This window comes from Sinohyriopsis cumingii, chromosome 18 (genome assembly GCF_028554795.1).
Source record: "Sinohyriopsis cumingii isolate HCF-2022 chromosome 18, ASM2855479v2, whole genome shotgun sequence".
Lineage (NCBI taxonomy): Eukaryota > Metazoa > Mollusca > Bivalvia > Unionida > Unionidae > Sinohyriopsis > Sinohyriopsis cumingii.
The window spans coordinates 72,646,437-72,661,299 of NC_142978.1; the positions used below are offsets into that span (position 1 = coordinate 72,646,437).

Below are 14,863 nucleotides of genomic sequence, written 5' to 3' on the forward strand. Positions count from 1 at the left end.
TCTTATTAGACAAAACATAATACATGCCTTGAACTATCGTGTACTACTATGAGTGGCCAGCTCTTCTTCCTAGCCGATTATTGGTATTTAACTATCTGAATACTACAGAGCAACTATGGGAGGTGTACATGTCTCGTATCAAGTTCGAGAACAACGCAAACCCGAAACACCTAGTTCACAAATATATCCATATCTTTAAATAGTAACAACATTAAGTGAAAAAGTCAAACCATAGCCTTAAGTTAAGAATATGTTTTTCAGGGAGCAAGTTACGAAACTATCCCATAATACCCTCAAATTTGGCCTGGTTTCCAGACATGCATTATACATGACAACTGCAGCAACCGCTTTCGCATTTGCAGGAGTTATGCCCTTCGTCAGGACATGCAAAAACCGAAGTTGGTGGTAGGAAAAGTCAGTGTTAATAGATTTGTTTAATTCATTTGTGTTGTTCGTACATTCCTATTTACTGATTGACGTGTGGAAGTTACCTCATATAGACGTGATGTCGATAAGGTAAGATTACACCTAAGACCGAAACATAAAATGCTTCACAAAGTATCAGCTATGTGGTATTAGCTGGAGGCTGTATAGTAATGGTAGGTGTATATTATATATTAAATGCATCAATGGGAAAATACCCAGGAATTTTCCTCGTTTCCGTTTCTCTAATTAAACTGGTTTTTTGTTTCCATTCATTGATTAGGCCTATAATAAAAGTCATTCATTTCATATATGCGCATTTACTCTTCTTAAATTAAGTATAAATTGTAGTTTTAGAATGTAGAACTAATTTTGTTTAACCAAAGTCTATTCAATTCTGATTATTGAATGCTTTCCACCTGACCTTTAATCAAGAAACCATTAGATGAAAATTATCGATCGCTATGGACTTAAAGTAGTGGACATATTCTAAACTAGGTTAAGAAACTCAACACTTATCGTGGCAGCGTAGAGTTGTAGGAATTTGTTTATCAACATTCAATCCGGATTGTACTGGATCAAACATATTTAGGTTGATCTCGTCCGAAAACGGTCTCAGTAAACACCGCTAAGAATTACTAATAAGCATTAAGAACTATCTGGAGAACTAAGATGCTCTAAGTGCTTGAAAGTGGGCACTAAGAACAATGTAAAGCATTTACTTACCCATAAAAACATAAATTGTACAAAACTGAATTGATTACTATTGTTAACAGGGGCAGTAACAGATACAAACATACCTTATGTGTTCACATGACATCACTAAACGTGTAAACTTCCATATCCGCCATTATGATACCCTAGTCACGCAAACCGGCATCTAACAACGTTGTTCTTATCACATACTTATGAAGGCATGTCTCATTTTGTGCGTAAGAATATCCTAATACATAATATTACGCTATGACCTAACAACATTGTTCTTATGACATAATTATGAGGGCATGTCTCATTTTGTGCGTGAGGGTATCCTAATACATCATATTGCGCTATGACCTAACAACGTTGTTCTTATCACATAATTAAGAAGGCATGTCTCATTTAGTGCGTGAGGATATCCTAATACACAATATTACGTTATACATGTCAACCACACGAAATCGAATTCGTGACTTTTCCCCTTGTTTCTTCAAATAAAACAACATTGATATGTCAACCATCTTTATTTTTATTTCATAAACAAATAGATCCATCAATAAATAGACGCGTAAACAAATGGATTCACAAACAAGTCGTAACATGTAATGATTTTCAATTTTCATGGGCTGAAATCAATCATCTGGTTTATCGTTCAAGTTAAAAAGCCAATCGTTAATATATAATTTCATATTTCTATAAGCATTTCAAGAGTAGTCGGTTTTGACATTCGACACAAAGTCATGTTCCGTTCGGTACATGTTTCATTTTAATACACTGAAGATAAAACAACATCTTTGAACAGCTATCGATTTCATTCAATCTCATTCTCCGTCCATCATCTCCACCCCAAATACAATATTTGACTGTACTAATTAAAACTTTTTTTCTTCTTTCTTTTTATAGCTATCTTTAGCACAAGCACTTGCTTTCACGAAACGTATTTGTACATACAGTTCTGGCATGAAATTTTAATTCCGTAACTGATATTGCATCCTGACGATCATTATCCGGAAATACTTGTTGATGATGGTAGTCTTCGGGACATCATGCAGAATAATTTTTAAAAACAGATGACAATATTGTCTGCTTGTCAGAAATAACTGCATTTCTATTTGATAGTAATATGCATAATTGCGGTTCAAGTCAGTGAACTTTAAGGTTTATTCTGTCTTTCGTGCTATAGGGGCACTCAATTTCTAGTATGTAGGTATTTGAAAAAACAATCGTGACGTCTGTGAAAAAAATATCTTGAGCATCAAGAAAAGACAACTCTGTCTAGTCTTTGTTTTACTACTCAGTATAGAAGAAATATCAAATGTAAGAAAAAATAAACTTACAGAAAGACAAAAAAAAAATCAAAAAAAAAAAAAACAGACAAAAGGAAACGGGGAAAAAACAATAAAAATACAGGAAGAAAAATGAAAGAAAAAGAAAAACAGGAAAAGAAACAGGTATGAAAAAGAAGTGAAGAAAGAGAAAGAAAACTGTTAAAAATATATTTCATATACAATGGGGAATAAAACCGTAATTTTAAACGTATTTTTCAAACTTGTATACATTATTCCAAATTTTGCAAGACTGTTTCCTTTATCTAGCGCAATCTGTATCGTTTCATCCTGTCTCTGCATTATGTTACAAATTATCCTTACAACTAAAGAGCATGCATTTCCTGTCGGACAGCAGTAAAAACTACTAAGAAACACTAGGAGCACTTGAAAGCAACACATTTAGAAATTAACACTCAGATCATTTTGCAAAGCGCTTTAACGAAGTTAAAAACATAGACGGTAAACAGTCATAAACATCTCTTGAATAGCAGATGGACAATTCTTTATTCACACTTTTGATCGAGGTTGTTGTTGTTGTTGTTGTAGGGTTTAACGCCATTTTTCAGCACAAGATAGGTTATACATGGCTGCCAGTATAATTGGTGGAGGATGAACCCAGGAAAACCCCGGAAGGAACCACCGACCCGCTGGCAAGCATTCTCACATACATTGGCTGAACTTGAGACTCGAACCCACGCACGACAGAGATGAGATGGCAATGATCCGTAACTGTGCGCGCTTTTCATCAATCGGCCACTTGGTGACCCTTTTATCGAGATAATAATAATAATAATAATAATAATAATTATTATTATTATTATTATTATTATTATTATTATTATTTTAGAGTCTGCATAATGTCAACATTTTAATAACAAGAGAATTTAGTTGATGTATGATGTATATTTAATTTGTATTGTTTGTTTGTTAGTTTTTCTTAATTCTTTCTTAAAATTCATTATATGCTATTCAGTGCTAATGTGACATTGTTGGACTTGATCTTGTCCAAAATTAAGTTCATTTTCTTCCTGACCTGAATTATTGATTTTGGCTTTGTAGTAAACATATATACCTTAATCTGAGGCTTGAACTTTGGGAAATTTCCACAAATTGCCTGATCTACCTGTTATTTACTACACATTTTATATTACAATTTTAGTAATAGATTTCTAGCTATAAATAAGATTTTATTTTGTAAACGTTAAGAGCCTTCTAAAATGTTATTTTCTAGTAGGTAATCTTTGTTTATTCGAAAATGCTAAGAGTGACCGGAAGTCAAGTGGAGGACTATATAATCTTGTTAGTGGAAAAAATATTTATTTATGCTAGTAGAACAGAATTTTTTAATAAAAGTAATAAGATTGAAATTTTCTCTAAATTGTATTAAAATTAATTGTTCATATAATTATATTGAAAGTAATTTTCTACTAAAATATATTGAGATTGAATTCAATTATTTCGGTATTACACTGATACACTATTTAATAAAGATTGCGCCCTTATGAGCAAAAAGACAAAACTCTCTTCCACTATACATTTCTCTTGTATCATAAAGTCAGCAAAAACTACACTCGGCTGAACTAGCGTATTCCGAAAATTCCCTCTGAGTGGGTAAATAAGCTGATGTGGCAAAATTGTCTGTCAAATGACGTACATAGACCCAGAAGGTAGTTTCTAAGAAACGATGAAGCCTCACTTTGAGATTCTGGCGTAACTCAAGAACTTACGTATTTGTCTGCGTTCTAAGAAACTGTATAAAAAGCAAGGAGATTTGTTTGGCGAAATTATCCGTTCGTCGGAATCTCAAAGAGGCTTGTATCGTTACAGGTAAGATACCGTCTGCGTACGATTTTTATATAGTATAGGGATTTTTAGTGTTAAGATGTTTATCTAACATCGGTACGTTAAAACATTTGATTATTTTAATATTTCTTTGCTATTCCTTATTATAATGTATTGGAAAGTTTAATTGTTTGAAAAACTTATTTTTACTTGTACTTATATTGATTATAGTAAAAAAAAACGACGTTCGCTACCAACTTCATACTCAGTATTAGTTAATTTAGAAATAAAATACTCTTTGAATAATCGAGATTAATATGTTGACATTTTAGATTAAATTCAGTAAAATATTCTATTAAATAATTGCGGTTTTAGCCTGAAATATTGAATTTTAGATCTTTAGCTATCGTGAATTTATTTGATATTTAATTATCTGTATTATATTCTAAAAGGCAAAAATTATACAATATATGATGTTGGTAAGTGAAAGAATAGTGTAGTTATATATGTATCTCTTATATCCGTAATTTAAGTTTATGAAGATTGATATTGGAATGTAATTTTATATGTTGATTATTTGAAATAAATTAGTCCGTTCGTCGGAATCTAAAAGAGGCTTGTATCGTTACAGAATCCCATACCTCTCGCATCGCCATTTTCCCCAAGATGTAGCCGTATTTACACCGCAATAAATGACATCTCTTTTAAGAGAGCTTGAACTTCTTCTTGTTTTTCTTCTTCTTCTTCTTCTTCTTCTTCTCTCTCTCTCTCTCTCTCTCTCTCTCTCTCTCTCTCTCTTGTCTGGTCATGGAAAACAGTAGTACTAAAAGTTTGAGAAACACTTTCTCACAAAAATGCTGTAAGATTTTAGCAGAATCAGTTGTATTATTGTTGTGTCCATATATTCTTTTTGGCTGGAATTTATTTATTCAGATTATTTAATTCAAGGGATTCGTCTCTGGAAATACAATGTTTTCTTTTAGAATAGCATTCTTGGAAATAGAGACTTGAATTATAGTGAAATTTCAAGTAAGGATTTTATTCTTGGATTGTATTATTGTGATCCAACAAAAGACTGTTGGTACATCACCACGACACGGGTCACCATAAGCACGTCAACACTTTCTGCGTTGGATTTAATTAGGATTTCAACACAAGTTTTTTTTCCTTCAGAACTTAATTCATTATGATTTGTGTCTGTAATTCTAGGATTATTTGGGATTTAATTCGCAATACTGTAAGTTCTTTTTTGTTTACATTAACACTTTTGTATTCAAGGAAAATACATTATTTTGTTAATTTAACAAAGCTTGTTGCTTCTCACAGTATCTATTACTTATTTTAAGACCACAGAGTCGTAATAGCTGTTAAATACCAGTAAGAATTCTTATAAGATTCATGAGATCGTATTTCAAGACAATCTGTGCAAGTTTAATGATGACTTTAAACAATATATTAACTCCGAAATGTAAAGTTCTTCAGCAATCAGAGAGCCAGGGATGCTATTTAAACGAATGGTTCTGTCCTCAGTTTACTGTTTTGTCGTTCATGTTCTTTCAGGCTTCATCCGAGTTTTCTGGTTTGGAACTTTGGCGAATCTTTGCGTTCTTCTAACAGCGTATGTGCCATCATAGGAGATTACAATCACTGGTTTCTGTTCTTGTTTTAGCACTCAGGAATTTCTAAAAGTAAATTTGTTTGTCCTTTACAGACTTGTGCCATAAAGCCGATGTAAGTTTATATTGAGAAAAGAAAAATACCATACAAAACCCGCCGCATAGCTGTCATCTGCATTCATACAAATTTCCGCACCTGTATAATAAAATCATCAGTTTTCCTTGGGTTTCATTTGTACAGGAAGCTTTAGTTTGTGGTTCAAGATCTCAGTATTGTTTATTCACTTTTCTTGCTTGTTGCAGTGGTCGGCAATTTTTTCTTTCTATGTATTTTTCATAGTATAGAAGAAAGTATCCGTGTTCTTATCTTTTTAGTTTTCTCGTTTCTATCTTCCAAATCGAAGATATCATTTACGTAGGCTACTCCAGTAGGGCCAAATATTTCAATGATATTTTGTTTTCTTTCATTTGATGTTTTTGGCATTGTGTCAGTCATCTGCAGCCTACTGTTGTTTCATACAAGCTTATTACAGAGTTTCCGTTTCGCCTCGGGGAAGATCATGTCAATTGCATTTGTTAATGCTCCCTCGTCAGAGCCAATCAACATTTCGATTTTACTTGGTTCTAGGCCTAAGGGACCTTTTAGGTGGGCAAATAATCAGTAGTTTGAAGAGGTTTATCCATCCTAATGTAGCATTAAAGGGACCAGCATGATATTTGATTCTTTAGCTTCTTTTGTGATAACTTTGTTGCTCTGATAGACCATTACTGTCACATAACATGGTCCGAGATTAAAAGTTATATCGATACCGATCAATCCAACATTTGACTGCAAGAAAGATGTGAAGTCTCTTAATTGATCTTCTGTGTAGCAAACAATGATTGTTTTGGGCAGGTCTTTGGTCTAGATAATTTCTTCAGGAAATGAATTTATGTAGAAAAGTTGAATCCCAATTTATATTTCATCAGCTTCATTGCTTTTACCGTTTTATTTCTGTCCTTCCTGCTTTTCCTGTAATTCAGACACTGTTCTGTATTTCTTGGAAAATCTGTTGGATTTTTTTCGCTCATTTGTTAGCTTTTCAAAGGTATTGGCTCGGCTGCAGCATTGTGTTTGACTCAGTCTTTAATCATTTGTACCGTTTGTTTGGTTCTGATGTAATATTTGGAGTACACATTAGAGTTACCATTAGGTACCGGGGCGCATGTTTCATCATATTGCCCTTGATATTCTACAATTTTGATGAACTGGCGGTGCTCCAAACTGTATGTTAACTTCGAGACACGAAGTTTTGTATATTGGGTTCCGTTTAAACGACGAAAAATAGCTCTGCAAAGTGACAAATGAGTCATGTAGTGGCTGCGGCGATAATCTTGAATGTCGGACATACAATAATCTGGTGAATCACTCTTGTCCGTATAAAGATCTTCGTTATCAGGGGTTTGAACAGATGAGTCAGACAATTCTTTCTGTCTCTGAAATGCTGTAACTGGGCTCCTGAAGTTCCATGTCCGTCGGATTAATATCTGAATAAGCATGGTAATGCGATCCTACTTAATGTGGTGTAGGGATTTTGCTACCTTCCTGACCTTTTTTTGTAACCGATATCAGTGGAACAAAGTGATTTGGCTGTCAGGTACCAGTTAAATGGGGTAGAATGCTCCTCCACATCACCCTGATATGTTCCAGATAGGATTTCTTCCAACATGCATGAGCACATGAAAGTAACTTTGCAGTGCGATCCGTCATGACGTTAACTGGTGGGTATGAGTATAAATGTCACAGCCTATCGCACCTAATGCTGCTTGCAAAGTCCATGCTGACGACCAGCTTCCAGATTTCGCACAAGCTATATATACTTCATCAAATATGAGCGAATAGAGTAGATGTTCCTTGGCATAGTTTTGCGAAAATATCTTAGAAACAATTATGTAAAAGTGTCTTTTCTTTCTTCTTCAAATTGATCATTGAGACAGCTTTAAAACAATGTATTTACAGAAAATTGTTTCTATCCAAACCAATTAAAGAAATTTTTAAAAAACTGGGTATGGAACATTGGTCCCAATAGAATTTGACCGGTAATCTTATACATTTAGGACAGAATAGTGACGTGCTTCAGATTCGTGTAATAATTAAGTTATAAATTACCTGCTCCAGTCGATGTAGTCCTTGGGTGTTGTCATAATCTGAATCACCTATCCTTAGGGTAAAACTGTTTGCCAAGATACGAAGCATTTACGTTGTTGTATTCCTTCAAATATTCGTATGACGTCTCTTTCAGCTCTCTACCTCAGTATTCAAAAACATTGTGGTTTTGCTTATTTTGTGACAAGTCAAAACTTGATTGATAATACCTTGTAATACTCTTGCATACACGAATCTGACAAAGAAAGCACCAACTTGTAACACTTGTAACTGCTTTAAAGCATTGTTGTTTTAGATAGCAGATGTGAAATTCAGCAAAAGTACAAATCGTCAATTTATATTGCTTGATACACATCTCACTGAAATGAATGAAACGTAATTTTTGAAACTTTTGTGTCTGTTTGTTAAAAATAATTTTAATGCTGGAAGTAAGCCAAAAAGGAAAATCTTTGCATCAACAACAAGCTCCATCTAATGTGCATCAACTAGATATGAAAATTTATAAAATTCGGGCGGTATGGTAGCCCTATAAAAATATACCTTTGTTATCGTCATATCATGGAATGATGGTGATTGATTTATTTAAAAAAAATACACTACACCTTTATTGCCCAGGAAAATACTTTATATTATTTTAAAGTCACAGTGTTATGTCACAACGTTTTGATGTTGTTCATGTCCTATCTATATCGTTTCGTACTAGTGCTATAATAAAATTATTGCTTTTATAACTTGTGAGGGTTCTTTAATGCGTTTATCAGCTGTTTGTTAAGTTTTTCAAACATATTTTCTGCCATTTAGTGTTCTCTCAAGGGGTCTCAGTGGTGTAGTGCTTAAGGCGCCTCGCCAGCGATCACTAGCCTTTCAAAGCTGTAGGTTCGAATCGCACAACTGCACCCGAAAAAGGTCTAGCCAGTAGGCTTGTCGTGGGCCGATGTTTTCTTCCATATTCTCGTGAGTGTTCATCCACCAACATTGTACTGGCCAACATATAAATCTGAAAAATTATAAATGGCATAAAATCCAGGCAAGCAACCAACCAATTAGCGTGTATCTATGTGTATGTGTGTGCTGTCGATTTTTATCGAAGCTATACTATCTTACAGTCATATCGCTACGAAGTCTATACATGTAAAACGTTTAAAGTGATGTTTGAAAAATTTGCAGGTCATTTTCTAATGGAATTTTTTGGGTGCTCTCCCTTTTTGATTTTTTCAGACCAGCTAAGGGATGCCCTCCTGTTCTGTTGATATAGTTTCCTAATGGATTTACATTATGTGTTGATGCTATTGTTTTTTTAATTTTTTTTCCCCCTCAAAATATTTAATATTTTGAGAAATGTAGAATTTTTTTCAGGCTCTTTTAGCTCATCGTCTAATGTCAGTTGTTAGCACTTTCTATTCACCTCCTTTCTTCTTCCAATTCTCATATTTTGTCTTTTAGTTTTATATTCTTCCTCCAGTGTTGTCGTTTTACCTGCCACTTGTGGCTGAATTTGGACCTTGCATTGTTGCTTTTGTTGTTGTTGATGATGACGTTTTCGTATCTGCATATCCTGTTTGTATTTTGTTGATCTTGCTGCTGTTGTTGCTCCGTTTGTTTGGCATTTTGCCTTGTTTCCATTATTTTCTGTTGTGTATTCTGCATTGCCTGTTGTTTCTGTTTGTCTTGTTGTTTTTGCTGTTTTTGTTCTGGCTGCTTTTGTCCCTGTTGGATATTCTGCTTTTGTTTCTGTTGTTTCTGTTTATATTGTTGTTCTTGTTGCTTTTGTTCTTGTTGGGTATTCTGCTTTTGTTTCTGTTATTTCTGTTTATGTTGTTTATATTGTTGTTTTTGCTGCTTTTGTCTCTTGGGTGTTCTGCACTGTTTGTTGTTTCTTTTTGTCCCGCTGTTCTGGCTGCTTTGTGTTGAGAAACATTGTCATTTCTGAGACATAAACTGGCTGTTTACTCTCTTTTTTGGTCTTTGGGCATTTGTGTGGGGTATGACCAGTGTTTCCATATTTATTACATTTTCTGTGATGGATACAGCCTTTGTACCTGGATTTTGTTACAAATCCGTGTAGAAAGAAAGCTGGTTTCATTGTCTTTATTTCTGTTTTCTCAATTTCTGGTATCCTTATCTCATTTAGAAATGGACTTAGTGGGTGGGTGCCCATTCCTGATTTTGGCACTTTGATATTGAATGTTCCCTCACATCTCTCCATTGTTGCACCGCTCCTGTGGCCTAGTGGTTAGAACGTCCGCTTCATAAGCGGGAGGTCTTGGGTTCGAACCCGGGCCGAGTCATACCAAAGACTTATAAATATGGTACTAACAGCTGCCTCACTAGGCGCTCAGCATTAAGAGGTTAGTGTTAGGACTTGTCGGCCTGGTATCAGGATAATGTGACTGGATGTGACATCATGCTACATATCTGCGGCATGATGCCCCAGTGCTAGACATCACTAAAAACTGCCACACTGCAGACATCGTAGCGATATGACTGAACAATTGTTAAAGCTACGTTAAAAATCCTAATCACACACAGACACACAGACACACACACACACACACACACACTCCACTGTTGCATACAGATTTATTTCTAGTCGTATATCCAATAAGCGCAGTTCTGCAGTTTTCTTCTTTATTTTCCTCAATATTGGTGGTGGTTCTTGATGGTTACTTTTTCTTCTCAAATGATTAATTCGCCTGATGGCATAATTGGCTTGTTCCCTTTGCGTCTACATATGTATCCTTTGAAGTCCTTCCTGTTGAGCAATTGAGTAAGACCAACATTCTTTGCGGCGTTGTCATCACTGTAGCAATACCTTATCTTCTTTCCAAGGGTATTCCTGTCATATCGATTTCTTGTGTGCCTTCCTTGTAAGTACATTCAAGAAAGGATATGACAGAACTACGCTTGGAAAGAAGACCATATATTGCTACAGTGATGACAAGAGCACAATAATGTACTGATGGCGGTATTATTTATAGCTGTAGTAAATGTATTTTTATTGTATTTGCAGGGTGTAACAAAAGCAGGAGAAAAGTATTTATCTCCATTTAGTATTGTTCTGCATGGTACCTGGACGTTTCGCCCCATGGACGTTTCGGCCCAAGACATTTCGCCCCACTTCAATGGACATTTCGCCCCACTTCAATGGACATTTCGCCCCACATGGTACATGGACGTTTCGCCCCATGGACGTTTCGGCCCATGGACGTTTCGCCCCACATTAAATAAAGTATGAACCCTCACTCGAGTACAGCCTGTCTCAGTATAATGGTAATGCGAGAAACGACACACATCATCAATCATACAAAACAATATGGTTTATTTGTCGTTTAAATATAATACACTATTTATTCACCCAAATTCTAAACTAAATTTAAAATAAAAACCGGACTAGGATTAACAACCCTATATATTACACTAGGGAAATACATAAATACCCCGACAAAATTTTGAATTTTTTTGTTCAGAAATATTTTATAAAGCAAACAAATCTCATACCTTTGGGGAAAACATACACATATAAAACAACTTTATTTTTTTTTTTATAAGTAGGGGTGTATCTGTCTGGTGCCATAAAGAAAACAAATGTTCTGGCGTTCACTATTGCTCCCAGCAAGTGTTAATATGACTTAATTACATCCAGGTAACTTCATGCATTAAAAAAGAAATCATAGATAGTTGCTGTTTAGAAGTATACTTTTGCACATCATAATTTGACACCTATACCTTGTCATGAGATGTAATTTTGATTAGTGATGTGTTTTTATTTAAAAATGCAAATACATGCTTCATATTTCAAAAATATAAATCTCTGAAACCATTTTTATATCTCTTTATTGTTAATTACAATTAACATTCCTCGCCCCTCCTCCTGTCTTTTCATTGCTCGCGATATGTCGGGCTATTCTGTGCACAGCTTTGAACAGATGTAATGTATAACGATCGGGCTATAGAAATGAAATACATTAATTTGGACTGTTTCTGTCAGCAATTCAGTCGAGTAATTAGGACCCGATTTATAGCTAGTTTTACAAAATTCAAAGTAACAATGCCAATAAATGGCAGGAGATAAAAAGTTAATTAACCCGAGCTTGAAAAAAAATGAGTAAAGTTCAACATTTAAAAAAAGTTTAACGATAGATCTTATTACATAAATGAAGAAAAAAAAAGGAAATTATTGTCTGATATAACGGCACGCTGAATGTAATTGAAATGGATGAGAGTGATGGGATTATGGGGCATGAAATTAAATCATAACGGCAGGCCCCTAAAGTAAAATGAAGATAATGGTGTAATGCTTGTGAATTTCTATAAATGTCCGATATTTCCAATGATGTGGGGCGAAACGTCCATGGGCCGAAACGTCCATGGGGCGAAACGTCCATGTACCATGTGGGGCGAAATGTCCATTGAAGTGGGGCGAAATGTCCATTGAAGTGGGGCGAAACGTCCTGGGCCGAAACGTCCATGGGGCGAAACGTCCATAATCCGTTCTGCATGTATACATTGATTCTGTTTACACTACATTAATACAAATGACTTACTACGCCATATATTTGTTAAATATCGATCTAGAGATATAGTGAACATTAATTATAAAAACAATACAATATCCAATTTTGCCTAAATAAAACATGAATATAAAAAATTATAAAATACATGCTCCTGCTACAACAGCATATGTTCACAAAGTTCCCAAACGTGTAGTTTTAGTCCTGTATTAAAAATCCTGTGGACTTATGGGCATTTTGTTGCATTCGAGCCATGGCTGATCAATATTCGATAGACCTTACTTATCAAGAATGAATGAATTTGAGCATTTTAGTCCAGCTGAGTGGTTAATAAACTTACAAAGGATCCAGTAATTCTTATAACTTTAAAACCTTCTGTAACTATTTTTATTGTTCTGTTTTAAGCTGTCAAATGCGGACTTCACCGACTGAAGTCAGTGACCTTGTTCTAAGTAGGCAAATACCATTGAAACAGCCGACAAAATATTGAATTAATATGGATGATAGTCCTTTAACTAATGGTAAGCACAAGCCAATCACAAGTGTCATATGTTCACGCAGCCCATAGAGAATGCCGACTAAAAGACAAACCATCGAGATATTCTGAGTAAACTTGTTGATTGTTGCAGCCACTTTAGGCATGAGAAGATGACAATTTTGTCAATTGCAGCGATTACAAAAGCAGGCAGTTATTTAGTTATTTCACTTGGAACATACCATTTCTCTTTTTTTTTCATTGGTAGTAGGAACATGTATTTTTATTTTTTCAAGACATCGATGCTATTGATAAATAAATGTCCTTCAGTGAATAATCAATATTTGAATAGGACATTTTCCTTTTACTCGCCAGAGACTACACTATTTTGGATCATATCCATTAATTGGTTTTAAACGACCATCAATTTAGGTAGGAAACGACTATCACCTCATGCCCGAAATGACTAGTACAAAGGGGAAACAACATGATTAATTAGTATTTAAAAGGTAAAAATATTCATACTGAAGCAAACTATTCATTTATAAATACATGTACGTGAATAAATAACGAGAACTCGGTTTTCAAGGCATGAGAAAAATGTTCTAAGTTTCGCAACTGCTGAAATTAATATCACGTTCCATCATGAAACCAGTGCATTGTAACATTGCATAATCTGACAACAATATTTAATCATTAATTGCAAATACTGTTCATGCTTTTAAGTTCATTAAAGTGTTATAAAAAGTTCATAGTACCATTTAGTGTTTCTTAGTGTTTCTTGCAACATCAAGTAAATAATTTGTATGCGTCTATTTTAAAGAAAATGTGATAATATGCAGGCTACATTTTCTTCTCGTAGGTGTTATTAGAGAGTAATAGCCGTAAGTAGCCTGTTATTTATAACATTTTAATATAATTCATGTTCTGTTTAACTGCTTCTAATTCTGGTGGTGATGATGATGATGTTGATGTTCATTAGCCTTTCAATTTGAATAATCATTATCCTGGAAATACAGACTGTTTCCTGTCTTACTTGCTATAGAAAAGAAAAAATCATGGGTAGCACCCATTTAAGGTTCACCGATCAAACAGTTTTGTTTTCTTGCTGAATGCATGCTATGTAAATATAACGTGGGTAAGGTACAATGTTCATTCGTGAGAGTTTCCTTGTCACATGTTCCAGAAAATAACAAGAATAACAAGAATTAATACTGCAACAGTACCTGCTATTATTCTTGCTACTATAAAAACATAAATTGGAATCACCATTGGTGACACCATTCTCTGATCTTCGTAGCAAGGCCGAAACATTGTAAACATCCACAGTTCCATTTCAGTTAGAAGGGGATTAATACACCTGTTTGCCAGAACTGGCAAGTGTGAGTTCACTTCAATGACAATATTCAAAATAAAATGTCAGGTCTAATTAAGTAAGTCCAAAAATAAGTTTTTTCAATAATATTTCAAATTACTTTTCACTTTTACAAAAATAGTTCCCTGGTTCACTAAGCATCCAATTAGATTTTGACAAAACAATGGCACACGAATCTTGAAATTTCAACAAAATGAGGTGTACTGTAGTATGGAATGCAGACTGACTAATTGCTTTAATGATTCCAGAAATGGTATTGTATCAAAATTAAAACAAGAATCAAATGTAATTTTATATATCCAGCTGAGTTATTTTGTTGTAGTTGTTGTAGGGTTTAACGCCATTTTTCAGCACACGATAGGCTATACATGGCGGCCAATATTAATGGTGGAGGAAGAACCCGGGAAAGCCCTCCAGCTGAGTTAAATCAATCCTGGAATGTAAATTTTCCTTAAACATCAGTTGTTGTTGTTGTTGTTGTTCTAGGGTTTAACGCCATTTTTCAGCA

The 14,863-nt window shown here is 34.5% G+C and overlaps 1 long non-coding RNA gene across 1 annotated transcript in view; it reads right to left on the bottom strand.

Annotated features, from left to right (window-relative positions):
• Positions 1 to 3,174, bottom strand: part of LOC149776964 (uncharacterized) — a 35,789-nt gene extending 32,615 nt beyond the window's left edge. Inside the window, exon 1 of the long non-coding RNA XR_016416144.1 lies at positions 1,224 to 3,174. This is a non-coding gene — a long non-coding RNA (uncharacterized LOC149776964). The remainder of the gene's footprint in view (positions 1 to 1,223) is intronic.
• Between the last annotated feature and the right edge of the window lie 11,689 nt (positions 3,175 to 14,863).